This window comes from Copadichromis virginalis, linkage group LG16 (assembly GCF_057382275.1).
Source record: "Copadichromis virginalis isolate Kocher_CV1m ecotype Utaka linkage group LG16, C_Virginalis_male_GT1.1, whole genome shotgun sequence".
Classification (NCBI taxonomy): Eukaryota; Metazoa; Chordata; class Actinopteri; order Cichliformes; family Cichlidae; genus Copadichromis; species Copadichromis virginalis.
The window spans coordinates 25,864,908-25,881,824 of NC_140633.1; the positions used below are offsets into that span (position 1 = coordinate 25,864,908).

Genomic DNA, 16,917 nt, shown 5'->3' on the forward strand with positions numbered 1-16,917 from the left:
CAAACGAAAAGATAACTACCCATTTTGTGCGTGTGTGTGAAACAAGCTGGAATTTCAAATCACATGGTTTTATCCTTATTTTTATAACCTTAATCTACAGTACTAGTAGACATGAGCAGCACATTTCCCTATAGTTACATTCTTTCTAGGGAGTGTAACACTTTGTTTCCTGTTGCCAGTTGTGCGCTGTGATCAGAAAAACTAGAAACAGAGGCAGATGGAGGTACTGTCACTCAGTGAATAGTCTCCTTAGAGATGGATGTGTGGGAAAATCCCAGTAGATCAACAGTTTCTGAAATACTCAGACCAGCCCGTCTGGCACCAACCTGTACGCCATGTTCAGAGTTACTAAAATCACCTTTCTACCGTGTGATGATGCTCAGTTTGAACTTGCAGGATGTTTTTAGTCATGTCTAAACAAGCCTAAATGCACTGAGATGTGAGCAGACGGCCACATACTTGACCAAATGCAGCACTTTATTGAATGACAATATCGCTTTTCTATACATTTTATTCCAGGAACCATCAAAGCAATAGTACGCTCATATTTTCTTTATAGGAGTCCAGACTTTTGGAAAGTTTGACAAGATGCACATGTAACTACTGGCATTGATGCAATTGCAACCCCCTTAAATGAACTGTTTTACTGGGTACCTTACTTTGAATGTGTATTTATTTGTTTATTACTATAATTTGTATCCTTGTTAATACTGATGCTCAAGGTCCACGATATGTGATCTTTACTGAGCTTGGTGTTGCATAATGTTTAGATGTATATGTTTGCAATGCTGCCATCTTAGAGACTACGATGCCACACAACTTTGCATGGTAGCCTCTCCGAACCCTGGAGCTGACGTCACTTCGCTCGAGTTGCTTGGAGAGTGAATCAGGAGGAGAGGCTCTTCAATCTGCGATCAGAGATCAACACGTTCAGCAGCGCGTTACCGACCAGCCGGACTCAATCACTGACCACTTCGCCACTCATCTCTTTCAACAGCCCTTAAACTGACCGGGACGTAAATGAACACCTTTTCCTTTCCGCTTCTCCTTTTTTTTAAGGAATACAAGACGATAATCAGGTGAGTTGACGACCTTCGCTCGTTAGGTTCACGCATGTCATGTATTATTTCACTCTTTCGCTCGTCTGGGATGGCTAAGCTAACTTCACCAGCAGCATCCTTTTACCGTACACTTGCCTTCAGTGAAGCTGTGTCCGCTCGGTGAGTTATAAAAAAAACATGAAAAAGTTGGTATTAAAAGTATGTAGAGCGGTTATAAATGCTGCTGCGGTAAACTTTGTTAAGGATATAACTGCTATCATGTTTACACTGGAACTTGTGTATAAAAAAAAGACTTCGGTAAGCGGTTAATGCTAACAGTGATGTTCAGTACCTGGCGGCGGTGTTGCTCTCCGCGAGTCCGCAAACGTTACTGGAAAGTTAGCTATTAAATTTATAGCTCACTTTACGCTTCTTGTAGGAGTGTGTCATGTTTAAAAGTAACGTCTGACTGCCCGCTTGTGTGGTATTTGTCGTGGGTTTAAGCTCGTGGCGTGTCATGAAATTGTCCAACAGCTGGATATAACACAAATGAGCTTCCGTAATGTTTAGCTAATAATAAATGATTCTGCATTAATGTGGCAGACGGGCTGCTCGCTCTCCGCCTCTTGTCTTCGTTTTTTGTTTCTTCCTCTTAAAAGGAAAAGCACAGCTAACGCTGCAGCTGTGGTCTGCGCTGAAATGTAACCTTTGAGATTATGACAATGCCCTCCATTTTTGTGCCAGCTTTCATATTAACCACAAGACATTCGCCATGTTGGGCTATTAAAATAGCACCCTCTATTTAGACGCTTTGTGTTTATTACAGTAATGATAGTAAACGAGTCTTAGAAAAAGAAAAAACTACCTGTTTTGAGTGAGATTAAAACAGTGCTTTTTTGGAGTTAAGGTGAGTTAGATTTTTGTTAATGACATTTAATAAACAGTTTCATATATGTGGGAAGTCATAGAAATTCAGTTCTTGCTTGTTTTTGTTTATTTTTAAATTAATTTAAATTATTATTATGATTTTTTTTTAACCTTGCAGAATGTTATAAATCGGGTGGCACAAACAACAACTTGGCCTAACTTCCATCGCAGAAATCAGGACATTATAACATTGTCCCCATTTGTTTCCTGCAGCACACTTTTAAACACACTTAGCTTGCTTTTAATTCGGAAAATCTTGTCCTCTTGTGAGTAAACACAAATATTGCCTATCTGGAAAAACTACACATCAATCACAGCAGAAATTTAGGAAAACATAAACAACTGTTGCAGATCTTTCCCTTCAGACTTTATCATGATAATATTTATCCCACTTCTTTAAAAAAACAAACAAACAAAAACCCCTCAATGCAATCCATAGAGCTTATCCTGTCACTGCACATCTTTTGTTTGCCGCACACTTGAGTAGATTTGCCTTCACAGATATAATTGATATTAATAAACAAGGATGTGACCTTCGCGTTTACAGTCTCAGTGAAATGGCAGCGAGCGTTAGATCTGCTAAAGTTCATCATTTAAATGGCTTCAGTAGCCAAGGCAGCGAGATAAATCAGATCACAGCCTTGATGTGTTATGCATGCATCCAGTAACTGCCAGTGAATCAAAACACAGGTAGAAGGTCACTCATTTGGCTCATATTTATTCAGTTCACATGCCCTTGAAGAGCTCTGCACACAGAGCAGTGTTGTTAAGCTCCTAATATGAGCCTTTAACACAGAGAAAACAATAGAGTCAGCAACTTGGCATTTGGGTGCTACGAAGACTGTAGGGCTTTGCTGTCTGGGCTCCAAAGGCAAATTTAGCTCGTGATTTTCAACTCAATCATTCACTTAATTACAAGTTGTCTAAAAGAACTGCTTAGCACACTTAAATTTCCATTAGCAATATACATTAGTGCAAGGCGCAGAGTGAGTTTTTGTATAATTTATTTCTTTTCCTAGACTACTAGGTGTACTACCGTATATATGATTTAAAAACGCATATATAGTTTTATCTTCCGTTTCTGTTTCAATGGCCTTTTAAAAGCAAGTGTGGAGAAAAAAAAACAACAACCAGGGTCTTATAATATTTGTGTTTCACCCATTTTCACCCTGTCTCTCCTATTCTTGCCCTTTCCACAAGTTTGCACTCATTAATCAAAGATGCTGGACTCCAGCTGAGGGCTGAGGTGCAGGTTCATCAATTTGGCAGGCAGCACTTTGTAAGGAACAGTGCAGAGGCTCTTAACACACAAGCATAAATAAATCTGTGGTCTTTATATGCAAGCCCCGAAGGTTAATGCTGCATAATTCAATGTACCCTCTTTGTCTGCCGTGATTGATGTTTTCAAGCATGTAAGCCTTGACAGGAGTCCCTTTTTGTAGGTCAGTGTTGACACTTTATGATTGGGTGAGCTCGAGGGGAGCGGCACAGGGGAGGTGGATTATTAGGAATATGTCGGGGAGATTACTCTTTTTCACTCATCTTCCTGGTCTGTTTTTTTTTTTTTTTTTTTTTTTTTCCTGCGCCTGGAGATGCTTGTCGCAGTGCTTAATTTGAACCACTGACGCTTCTGGATTTGATGTCTGCCTTCTGTGTTAATTGGCTGATGGCTGTTTAGTATTTATTTACCCCCTTTGCAGCAAAAAATAAAATCAAAAATAGGTCAGTTGAGAATGAATGATTTGACTCCATATTCATACTTCTTGGTCAGGTAGGTGCAGTATTACAAATGAATATAGACCTTTAGATCACTGCTGTTGTGAAGTGTTCCACTCTTATGCAAAGACTGTGCTTCAGCAGCCACCTTTTTTATTGATTCTCGTGCATTTAAAATCTGCTCACTGCTGCCACAAATATTTCCCCCTTTAGCTGTCCTAAGCATGCTGCAGCACTCAGTTTTCCCCCTTATCATTGTCTGGTCTTATTAGAAACTTGTAAAAAGAAATGCATTCCTGAAAACGTTTGGCTCAGCAGAGGCCAAAGTGAAAGGGTTAGTAAACATAACTGCCTTCTTTAAATGACACTGCTAAGGAAACTACACTCACTGGACACTTTATTAGGTACATTTATTAGCGCTTGTGTGAATCTCGTTTTGTTTTCAGAGCTGTTTTAATTCTATGATATTTAACAGGGTGCTGGAAACAGTCCTTAGTGATTTTCATCCACGTTGAGATTTGTCAGCTGTGCATCCGTTGCACCACATCCTAAAGCTCTACCGGACTGAGATATGGTGACCGTGGAGGTCATTTGAGTGCAGTGAACTTGTCGTCATGTTCAAGAAACCAGTTTCAGATCAGTTTTGTGGCCAGAAGCTGCCATAGGATAATGAGAGGAAGATGTGGTAATTGAGGGATGAATATGGTCATTTAAACAATACTAAGTACGCTGTGGTATTTAACCAATTTTCAGTTGGTAGTAATAGGTCTTAAGTGTGCTAAGAAGGTGAGAATAGGCAGCGTTTTCCAATCCTCTGTTGTCTAATTTTGGTCAGCCTGTGTAAACTGCAGCCTCAGTTTGCTGTTCTTAGCCTAACAGGAGTGGGGCCTAGTCTGGTCTTCTGCTTCCGCCTGTCTGCTTTAAGTTTAGACATCTTGTGCATTCAGAGATGCTCTTCTGTATTTCTTGGTTGTAACAAGTCTTTATTTGAGGTACTCTTGCCTTCCTATCATCTCGAAGCAGTCTAGCCATTCTCCTCTGACCTGACATCAACAAGCATTTTTGCTCTTTTTTTATTTGTTTTTTTTGTTCTTTTTCTGACCATTCTCTGGAAACCCCAAAGATGCCTGTGTGTGTAAATCCCAGTTGATCACTAATTTCTGAAAAACTCAGACCAGTCCAACTCTGCCGCGTTCACAGTTGCTTAAATCACCATAATTATAATGCTTGGTTTGAGCCTCAAGTTGTCTTGACCATGTCTACTATCATAAATTAATTGAATGGCTGTCATGTGATTGGCTAATTAGATATTAGTGTTAACAAGCAATAGAACAGGTGTAACTAAAATAGTGGCCACTGAGTGTATGCTGCAACATTAAATTAAAATACCATTCAGCTTTAGGCATAACCAGTGATTATTTGTTATTATTAACAGGTGTGAATTAAAGCTTATGCTGTTCCTTTTTTTTTTTTTTTTTTTTTTTTTTTTTTAAATGACATCAGAAACAGCAGTATGCGACATTACGTGATGGCAGAGCTTCAGTTCATCCTTTGTCATTTTTTTTTTTTTTTTTTTTTTTTAATAAATAGGACAGGGGGAATGAATGAGAGAGAGAGGGGGAGAGAAAGAAAGAAAACCCAAGGGGAGAAGAGACGGTGAGAAGGGGGGGGGAAGAGAGACAAAAAAAAAAAAAAAAAAAAAAACTCCTGGGTCACCTGTATGGAGAAAAAACAAACAAACAAACAAACAAACAAACAGAGGAGACAGCAAACAACAAAGAGCAACATAATAATAGAGAAAGCAAAGCACCATCACAATAAACTAGCTAGTCATAGATATCAGTATTTACTAAGTAATAAACGATATTGTGCAGCACGCAAGATAGACAGCGCACAGTGTGCTTTGAGGCAGCAGCCAAGAAAGCTTTAGTCCGCGTCTGTGAATACCCATGTGTGCATACCTGTGTGGATCAGCATGCTTGCATTCCAAAGGTTTCTCCATGTAATGATCTGCTAGGGAGTGTGGGGGGGCCACAGCCCCGTCCTCCAGGGTGTGAAGCGGGTATGGAGGAGATCAAAACTCCAGACATCCAGAGGCCCCCAGAACACAAGAGACCATGGAAGACCAACAGAGGGGCAGCCGCGCCTCTGTCCCAGTAAGAGCTGAGGAGAGTCCCAGATGAGGGCTCACTCAGCAGCCGCGGAGCAGAAGCCAGGGGGGGTTGCAGTGACGCGCCCGTGAGCTCCGCCGGCCCCCAGCTGCGCCTGAGTGACCGAGCCCTAGGCCGAGAGGCCGGGGGCACCCCACCTCCAAAGGGGCCCGAGCGAGCCCCAGGCCCCAGGCCCCGACAAGCGGCCGCCAAGGAGTGAGCCGGTGTGTACCCGGACGCCCACCCCCAGACACAAAGAACCACCAACACACCGACACCTGAGGGAGTCCGCCACCGGCAGGGGAAGTGGTGGTGGGTGGAGATAGGCCTCCAAACCTTGGAGGGCCTGAGGTGTCCCCAGAGAGGTGGCGTCTGATACCCAACCTGACATATAGACACAGACATACAGGCACACACAGACACAAACATCCATTCCCACCCTCATGCTCTCATATGCACTCACTCCACACTCAACCAACGTGGAGACAGACATAAAGAGACGCTGTACACACAATCACACTCCCCAAGCGTACTCTACAAACCGGGTCTAGGTACCCTTGCCCCTGGAGGGGGGAATTGCACCCAGACCCAGGTGGTGTTACCCTTTTCCCTGCGGTGGGGAGAGGCAGACCACCCCGACTCCGCAGCAGCAGGGAGGCCCCACACCCCAGACCGCAGTCGGACGGCCAACTCCTCCTACTAGCCCCCCCGCTCCAGCAGGCCGCAGAGAATGGGGGTGGGAGAAGACTCCAAACCTCCCTCCACCCGCTCATTGTAGTGTTGATGCATATGTGTTCTAAGGTGCAATTAAAACCCAGGAGGGCATGGAGCTACCTGCCAAGGAGCAGCAGGTAAGCGCATGGTCCCTCCTGCTAGCCCTCAATGACTAAGTGTATTTAAAATTGAGAGGTGGGCAACGACGTCAGGGGTGAGGTATACACCCTGATGGTGATTTGGACTCCGTGATTGTGCCCACCCCCAAGATCCTATATGTATGTGTAATGAGAGTGTGAATAATGTGAATGTCTAAGTTGTGGGATAAAATTGAGGCAGAGGCAGCCAGAAGGGGACGGGGGGGGGGGGGTAGCCTCCTCCGCACCCTGGTGACATACCCCCACTCCAAGGCCCTGCATGTGTGGGTGGTTGTGGAGGAGCGGGAAGAGGGAGGCAGCTGGAGATGGGGAGGGAAGGAAGGGAGGGGCAGGTAACCCCTCCCTGGGGCCAGCTCCCCCGCTGACCCCAGTAGGCACTCCCACCCTCCGCGACCCGCCAGGGAAGGGGGGCCCAGGCCCATCAGACCGGGGCCCAGTGCAGTAGCGCCCCCCGGCTCCACAGAGCCCTGGACAGTCCACCCAACCCCACCACAGAGAAAACTGCACCCACCCCACCAACCACACATCTTCCAGACTACATAAGACGGTAAACGCCCAGGCTGAGATCTTCCTCCACCTCTCCTGTATCTCCCCCTCCTGCAGAGAGTTCCTGAGAGAAGAAAGCTCCTGCCAGATGTGACCATCCCCCCCACCAGTTGAAGAGCCCCCCAGGCGGCTCGATGCACCGGCGGCACCCTGCTCCAGGGCCGGGCCCCCATGCACCCACCCGCCCACAACCCCGGCAACACACCAACCAGGACCCGAGCCCCCGAGGCCCGGCCCGGGCCCCCGCCCAGAGACGGAGCACCCCCAGAACCTCACGCCCATCCCGGACCCACCCAGGGGCAGCCAGGTTGCCAGGTCAGTAACCCACGTCCGTCAGCACAGACCCTCCCCTAGCCCCGCTGCACGCAGCCGCGAGGAAACAGTCACCTGAGAGCCAACAGAGCCCTCAACCGGACGTGACCGCTACCCCGGGTTGAGCCCCCCAAGGAAGATGCCTCCGGGGAACCCCCCGACGCCCTAAGCCTGTCCCTACCCCCTCACCAATCACAACAGTGAAGGCGGGACCAAGCTTATGCTGTTCCTATAGATCAGGTGCAGTAGATTATGTTGAAGTAAGCCATGCAGTGTTTCAAACAGATTTAAAGTCTGTTTGTGGTGTTGTGAAGAGGGGGCGGGGGCAGTTTATTGTTTATAATTATTAAGGAGGACTATTTCTAAGTTTCTTCTCATCAAAGATTTTATCTGCCAAGCTTTTTGTAACAAATACACGAGCAATATAATCAGCTACCTCTTTAATAATACTCTTAACCTATGGACGCAATCTTAGATTACAAGGCGTGACACTGCAGCCTAAGTAAGTTTGGCATAACAACACAGAAGTCTCTTCTTGATGGATTGCAGAATCTGATTCGAGCTGTTTTTCAGTTTGGCATTGACCTGTAGAGCAGAATAAGAGCAATCACAGCTGCAGTCCAAGACAGTAGAGTTGGAAGTTCATATGACCTCATGAGATTCTCTAAAGGGAGAAGCTGGTGTGAGTTGATATTCTGGACTGCCACAATCAAACACGCCTTGGCTAACGAGTGATACAAAAGGAAAAATATAAGCTGGGAAGGCCTGGGGCAACTTGACTGAGCTCGCAAAATAAAAGCAAGGGAATTTCCTGCTAGTTAACTGATCACGGATGACGGCATTCTGAGATTAATACAATAAATTGCCGCATATACTTGTGCAAACACAAATACCTCTGGGTGGACCACCCAACTAAAGGGAAGCACTGAATGAGTTACAGCAGACGTGCAATACACAATCTGACGTCGTTGAGAAAAGAAATTAAGTAATGGGGTTGTTAAAATTTTGAACTTAACAGGCATTTCCTACTGACAGAACAAAAATGAATACTTTTCAAGAAAAAAAACACTATGAATATAAACCAAGATGCCACAAATGCCACATTTCAGCAAGCAAATATTTAATCATTAATGTACTCTTTGTTTAAATTGTCAAAACGTTTATCATTAGATAACATCAGCTAAGAAATTATCAGATGGATAATTATATGTAATTAATTAATTATATGTAAATACTTATATGTAATTATAGAACTTTATTTACTTTGGTGGTTGCTTCTGGTATTTTCTAATAATAGGTGCTAACAGAATAGCAGTATTTTACACTAATGACATTTTGTCAGCGTAGCTGAAAAGGATAATATATGTGCTTAATACACAACAATGCTTAATAATAAAGGTATAGTACCAGAGGTTATACCAGCAGTATTTCTTTAAGAGTTGTGATATTCAGACATAAACATCTATACTGACAGAGTAGTGACACAAACAGAAGAATAACATATGCACACCATTTGCAGAGCAGATCCTGCTTCTACTAATAATTAATAAAAGCGTGCTCAGCAGGCATGAGGGCAGCGAGTAATTGGTGCATGCATGCTGCAGAGGGCTGCTCCTTTAACGTTAAAAAATACCACCTGTTTTGTTTTCTGTATTTTCTTTTTCACATGGAGGTGGGCACAGTCATTTTAAATATGCACAGTTTAGAAAGTGCTCAGGATTCTTTAAATAAACATGGGAATTGCATCAGTATTTAATTTTTTATTTTATTTTGCTATTATGGCTGGAATATGTAGATATTTTACTTACCCATTTTACAAAAAACATCTGTGAAATACCTTCATTTTGACAGCACAGGTCCTAAACATAAAGACACAAAGCAATTCCAAAACAAAAGGCCAGCTTCATGTTTCGCCCGTCAGTCACACAGCACTGTGTAGAACATGCACTGCAAGTGTAACCACTAAAAAGAGTGGATACACGCCATGATAATCCAAATAAGCAGCGCATTCAGTGTAGGGTGAGGCAAACGCTCATGCTGCACTACATGAATATTGCAAACATAATGATAATATAACTTCATGATATAAGTATTTAAAGGAGAAAATGTTGACAAGGAGATGTTAGTGTTTTAGAGCCAAGAGGGCGCACGCTCAGTAGCATGGTTCAGTGTAGGGCAGTTAAGGAGTCTGTTGTTGCAGAGGGTACCTGTGACTGTTATTTCCATGACTTAGTAAGCAGCTCTTTGTTGTTGTTGTTGTTGTTGTTGTTGTTGTTGTTGTTTTTTTTTTTTTTTTAAATAAATCATATGAAGCTAAATCGGTGAATAGCTGAGTAACCCAAGTAGCCTCAGGCTTGGAGTAGTTCACATAGTTCCTGCAGAAGCTGTTGATTAAAGTTACCTCTGTCTGTCCACTAGTATTCAGAACACACAGTGGCACAGCTGGTGAGATGATGTGCAGTACGTGATGTACAGTCAAGTGCAGGTGATGAGAGATCTGCTGAATACAGTTCATTTTTATTGGCAGCGAATACAACTGGAGGGTAACAGCATCTGTATATCTGAAAATGTGGCGGATGAAAGTGACATATTAGCTCTTTCATTCTAGATCTTTACCTCACCAGCTTTATTTTGAAGCTTTTTCTGTGTTTTAATGAATGTTTAAAATTTTGCATTATGGACCCGATATACCTGTAACAGCTGATCTTCAAAAACAGAGCAGGGAGGTAGCCATCTCAAGTAGCAGTCCACTCAGATATAAAGTAAATAAAGTGTCAGCTTTAAGAACATGTCTTCCATTTTTGTTAAGATTAGCCATTAAAATTTAAGTACAAACAAACTAAAAACATCTTCGGGTAAAAATAGATATCTCACCAACATCTGTATCTGGTGTTATAGCTCCATCTTCCTGTTTTGCAGAGAAGGTTTATGTATAAATATAGATTGTGAAACATGCTAATTAATCCCATGTTACGTATGCTAATTAGCCAATTGAGCTGTGGTTAAAGCACGCTAGTCTGGTCTGCTTGATCGTTCACGTAGAGTCTGCTTCAGAAAGCAGATTTAACAAATTGATAACTTTTTTTTACTTGTTTTCTGTTACAGATAAAAAGACTAAATTATGTTTATCTTGGATTAAGTCTGGCTGGGTAATTAAAAATAGGAGGCCTTCAATACCAGAATGCACCATGGGAACAGGTAAATTGAGCAGTGTTTCTTTTCATCAAATTGTTATTGAACTGTTGGCTAGTTTGGACGGTGACATTTTAAAAAAAAAAAAAAAAAAAAAAAAAAAAAAAGAAGTAGGCTATAGATTAAAACTCTGAAAAGTTGACTTTTGGACCCACAATTATAAAGTTTGGCCTACTGATAGAGATTTACAACTGAAAAGGTGTTGAGGTTCAATATGATGGCTGCTTTACTTGTAAAGTATTGTGTAGCAGAACATGACTACATTTCAAGTTGTGTAAACTTTTCAACATGAAATGCTGACAGGGCACATTAAGCTATCTCCAGTCTATATTCATAAGTTGCCTGGGGAAACGGGTTGCAACCTGGAAATGTGTTGGTTGCGACGGTAAGGTAGCAGAGCATTCTTTTTTTCTTATTTGCGTTGCACTTTTTCACGTTTACTACCACTCGGCGAGTAGTTCTTAATATTTGCTAAAAAGTCAGCATCTTTAACTCAAAACCTCAAGGTGACTGCTGTGATCTACTAACAATCAAAGCAATCATAAGGATGTTTTTGACGTGGAACCTCTTCAAAGTCAATTTAACTCAGTTGAGAATTCATATTTTTCCCAAGCAACTGGCGATTTCCAAGGGGCCGCCAACCCCCAATATATCATACTCCTGCTAAATGAGGATAATATTAGATCCCTCAGCGATTATTTTTGATGTTTCCATGGTATTGGTAATGATTAGGCTTTTTAAATGGTTACTTAAGAGTTCTAGAAATGTTAGTGGTTTTAACACTTGCCACACTAAGACTTGAAAGGATTTCAATGATTCAGACTCAGGCAGGTCTGGGTCTTCATTTCCTGTACATTCCAAACAAAATGAAGCCAGATGGTAATGCATGAATAGGATACTGGTTAGAAATATTTGCAGTTCCTAACATATGTGTGTTAAACATCTTTGGACCAAGGGAGTGGCTGCGTCTCAGTTTCTGAACAGAAATATCAATAGAAGAGTTTGAAAGTAATTCTCATCATTTTCGCTGCTTTGCCAGAGGAGTTTTAGTGTGCTTAAATTAATGACATTGATTTGATCTAATACATTCCTTATTATAATTATTGACTCACTGTAAAATCCAAATGTTGGCACCATAGCTCCAAAGCCACTCTTGTTACACAGTAGGTCATAATCCAATATCTTAAGTGTTTTTGTCATGTCCCATTGCCCTCTGTTGTCTCTAGGAGTAGAAGCTTGATTTTTCTACTGATGCTAAAATTTCCCCAGGGGTCCATATTATCATTTTTATTACATTTTCATGTGGCTGCCAGATAGGAAGAATGCTGAATGGGTAAGTCGATAAAATCAAGCAATAAATGACTGTTGTTGTTGTCTTGTATTTAAGGCGGCGAGTGGCGATGTCACAGCAGTGAGGAAAGTCTTATACAGTATTTTGTTGCATTGACTGCCCATTGTTAACATCCACTGTTAGGCTCTTTGAAATGCTTATTTTTATTCCTATATTTTTTTAATTAGAAAAGCAAGCCTGTGCTTTGTAAAACTGGAACATGTAACTGATGAATGGACATGCTGAACTATGTGGATCGCCTCATTTTCAAGTCTTATTTGGGGATGGGATTAAGATTTTTCCAATTAGGTTGAAATATAACAAAGTCCTCCTTTATGAAATTAGTCTGTGCTGCTTTATGCTTTGCTCTCATTTTTTGTGTGTATCTAATTAATTCCTATCTGTCTTTGCGTTAAAGTGTTACGGCTTTAGAGCATATTTAAATCTCTTGGGGGAGGAAAAAAACTTTTTTGACTATGGGGTATATTTAAATGACTATGGTCCAAATAGGGGTAATTGGTGTTATTGGAGCTATTGTTTGCCTCTGTTTTAAAATTTAATTTGGGATTCACATATAGTAGCTTTATATCCTTTTTTTTTTTTTTTTTTTTGAGCTCCTGTAGAAATTGAAATTGCTGCCTTCACAGCGAGCTGGAAAGTACATCAGATAGCAAGTATATCACTTAGTGCTAATTAGAGGTACAATAAGAAAAGGTTGGGTTTTTTTTTTTTTCTTTGACCGCAATGCCTGATGGTAATTTATAAGAGTTATTACAAGCTTGCAGGTACTTCAGTTTTTCTCTGTTGTGCATCAGTGTTTCATGAGGCAGGCCGCAGGTGTGTAAATTCAAGCCTCTTGCCATGCAGTTTGCTTTTAGAAACATTTATGAAAGAATGGATTATTCTGAAGAGCTCAGTGAAATGTGGCACTGTAATGCAACTGCTGCAACAAGTCATTTCGTGAAATTTCTTCTCTCCTAGATATTTCACAGTCAACTGTAATTGGTGTTACGGCAAATTAGAAGAATTTTAGAATTATCACAACTCTGCCACAGTGTCTGATCAAGTAAAGTCACTGAGCTTAGTCACAGAGGGTTGAAGTGCATAATGTGTAAAAGTCGCCATCATCAAAATCACTCCAAACATCAGCACCCAAACTGTGTACTGTGAGCTTCTCAGGTTTCCATGGCTGTAATATCTGCAAACCTCACATTACATCACCCAGCACAATGCAAAGCATTGGATGGAGTGCTGCAAACCCTGCTGCCAATCAACTCTGGAGCAGTGGAAAAGTGTTCAGTGAAATTACTAATCGTGCGTTTCTACCCGATAGTCTGAGTATTGAGATGAGCGAATGCTAGGAGAGCATTACTTGCACGTCTGCATTGTGCTGGGAAGTTCAGTGGAGAAAGGATACAAGCTATGGGTTTTTTTTCCTGGTGTTTGCCTCGGCCTCTTGATTTCAGTGATGGGAAGTCTTAATACTTCAGCTTACCATTTTGGACAAATTTCACCTTCCAACTTTGTGAGAACAGTTTTATGGTTTTGGGTGTGGGAGAACTTGACTGGCCTGCACAAAGCCATGTTCACTTTTGGATTGAAATAGAATGGCATTTGTGACCCAGGCCATCTCACCCAATATTAGTGTCTGCCCTCATGAACATTCTTTTGGATATGTGGGCAAAATTTTCCACTGACACTCCCCAAAATCTTGCAGAAAGCCTTCAGAGAAGACCAGCTCCATAATAATGCCTATTTAGAGGCAAATTCCATGAAGACTCCTGTAGGTGTAATGTGTAGGTGGCCTAATACTTCATATAGTGTATATTCCAGGCTTTTTTTTATTGTAGTTTTTAATTAATTAATCAGATGTAGTTCAGTGATCAACAGAGATGGGCAGTAACGCCTTACTTGTAACCCTAAACAAGCTCCGAGTGCGCTAGACGTAATGGGAAATTCACAGAGAAACTCGCGGATTCTTCCACTGACCGCTGCGCCACACCTGCACCAGAGCACACCTCCGCCTACCCCACTCCTGCTTTACAGGTGAAAATAGAGCAACAGGACTGCTAGTCTTTGACTTTATTTATTTTCTGCTGTGTTTTACTTGCATCTATTTGAAAGACTGAGTGTAAACACAAAAAATATTTTATTTTATGTGCTGGAATGTGCAGAAAATAGGTTTAAATGTTAAACTAATTTCTTCAAGTCAGAGAATGGTGCATATAATTAAATTTTTGCCTGATGCATAAAGTTAAAGATCAAAACGGATAAAACAAGTTTTTAAAAAAAAAGAGACTTTTCCATTTGATTACATTTTGTATGATGGATTATGCAGAAAAAGTAGAATTGGCCTGACAGATCTATCGCTTTATCACCTATTCAGGTTGTAAATCGTGTTTTTAAAAACTAACTAAGTAATTAATTACTTTTGAAAATAAGTAATCAGTAAAGTAACGGGATTACTTTTGGGGGGAAGTAATCAGCAATTAGTTACTGATTACTTTTTTCAAGTAACTTGAAAAACACTGGTGATCAATGCATACCTTTCCTGAAAGATGTGATGTTTCATTTACAGTGGTGTGAATTTAGTTTAGCCTCCAACCACAACAGGGTGATATGGCCCAAAACTCCTTTCTCTAAACAAACCTCTTGTCTCATCCTACAGTCAGGTATTTGGACAGTGACAGATGTCCTGCAATTTTGCTTCTGTATACTAACACAATAAACGGATTAATGAATGACTGATTGAACTGGGGTCAAGACAGGAAGAGATTTGCAGCGGTATTGTGACCTAAAAAGATGGAATGTCAGTGACAGTCATAAAATTGTAGCAGTGCTGTATCCTTCGATCTCATCGGTAGTTGCTTCAATCGCTTGCTTCTAAGTTGAGAAAAGGAAAACTCATGACATTCCTACTTTGCTTCGCCAGTGGTTATTTTGCTTGTAGTCACTTGACATTGTTGAATGCTGTTGATTTCTAGGTCTCAGCTCCTACATTACTGCTAGTCGCTTCCTATGTGTGGACAGTCATTCAGTAGGTCATCCAAAGACATGATGAATAACTAAAGCAAATGAGACCAGTCATAGAATTAGTAAAAAATAAAAAAAACCCTGAGTATTGGCAAAATAAAAAATTTGGTCCATTCTTTAAAAAAAGTACTGATAACAACAAAAAATGTCCAGATAACTTCATAATCTTGTCTTAATAATAAGAAAACAAAAGTGGATGATCATTGAATCTCTTTCTTAGTGATACCTATTAGGCTTTTAGCAAACGTCTACAATTCTATCTTCATTAAGTAAATACACAGGCAGCTTAGTCTTTGCTAGTAAACATCTGAAAAATGTGTCCCCTATACTGATGGATGAAACCAAGATTAAATTGTTCTAAATGATGGCAAAAGGAAAGTATGGAAAAGGAAAATAGTGTCTCATAATGCAAAGGCTTACACACTAGCCTGTTTAAAAATGATGGAGGCAATATAATAGCATAGCCATGTATAGCTCTCAGTTAAACTGGGGCATTGTTGTTTATTGATGATGTGACTAAAAAAGCAGCATATAGAAATATACGGCCTCCTTAGATTTAGGCAGATGCTGCAAACTGATAGGATGGTGCATCACAGTAGTACACATTAGTAACGGGCCATGGAAAACAATCCAAGAGCATCTTTAAGCAACACATTTGAATGGATTTTTTGTGTTGTTGTTGTTTTGTTTTTTTTAAATGTCTGATCAGTCATCTGTAGAGCCTGATATTAGTTATTTGCTAATTTAGTGGTGTGGGTATTTCAGGTGGCTGATAATGGCTAATAAATTAAAATTTAAAAAGTAAAGAAGCGCTAGAAAAAACACCCTTCAACTGTGTTATGAGTGTTGATGTTACATAGTTGTTAACCAGAGGGCACTCTGCAACTTTCTTGTTGGCGGCATGTATGGAATGCTACAAATACAACAACGAGCTGTTTGAATTGAAAGACTGTGTAAAACAAGTTTTGTTTTTTTTTTAAAAAGACTAAATCTTAAACATTTAATGCAATATTTTTGCCAAACCTCGTGAATTAAAACTGAAAGTCTAGTTGCAATTGCACAAAAAAAATAAATCACTGTCCCAACATCTATGGCTCTGACTTCATCTTCTTCGAATATTTATGAGTCAAAATATCTATATAGTGAGAAAGTCAACGTACCGCACAGACCTATCTTCGTCATGAAATTCATGACATGTACACAGTCCCCTTGTTGATATAGAGGAAATGACTGACTTTTTGTGGATGACCCTAGAAAGACACGGGTCACTGAGGCACGGCAGACAAGCTGAGCTGAAATGGCAATAGCAAAATGAGCCTCACCACAGGAATCCCATCTTCATCTAAAGCTGATCTCTCTCCCTTTCATCTGTGTATATGGTAGAATCCCTCAAGGATTTATTGTAACAGTTACCAATAAGCTTCAGTGTACCTAAAAGGCCCAGCAGTAAATTTCTTGTATTGTTGCCAGACAGAACGGCTGGTATAAATTAAGATGTTTTGAAAATAGTGAAATGTGTTTTGTATCATTATTTCTTCTGTTTATACTACATCACATCAGGTGTGATCCGTGTGATTCATTTGTGGGTTGTGAGGAGGTGAGGTCAGGCTTTTTCTGGGTTAGTTCTGGTAATGTTGTTTATCCAAGTGTGTCATGTTTTCCATTTACATTATTGATCCTGAGTGCTGGCACGTGGCATATGTTGTAAATGGAAGCTCTAAGTCAGGTTTATCCAAGCCTTTTTTTTAAGTTTCATGTGCAGCAATTAAGTGTGTAATTTCCCTCCTATGTAGAAAGTT

The 16,917-nt window shown here is 40.9% G+C and overlaps 1 protein-coding gene across 9 annotated transcripts in view; it reads left to right on the forward strand.

Moving 5' to 3' along the window:
• Positions 1-874: 874 nt before the first annotated feature.
• The window catches only part of LOC146690920 (bromodomain adjacent to zinc finger domain protein 2B-like), a 55,917-nt gene continuing 39,874 nt past the window's right edge, over positions 875-16,917 (forward strand). For 6 of the 9 annotated variants that reach the window (XM_085434091.1, XM_085434096.1, XM_085434097.1 and 3 more), the window contains exon 1: positions 876-1,079. The gene's annotated coding sequence lies outside the window, so the exon portion shown is untranslated. Of the gene's footprint in view, positions 1,080-1,142; positions 1,221-10,668; positions 10,762-16,917 lie in introns of those variants that run through there. The other 3 variants (XM_085434092.1, XM_085434099.1, XM_085434094.1) reach the window with 3 other exon arrangements.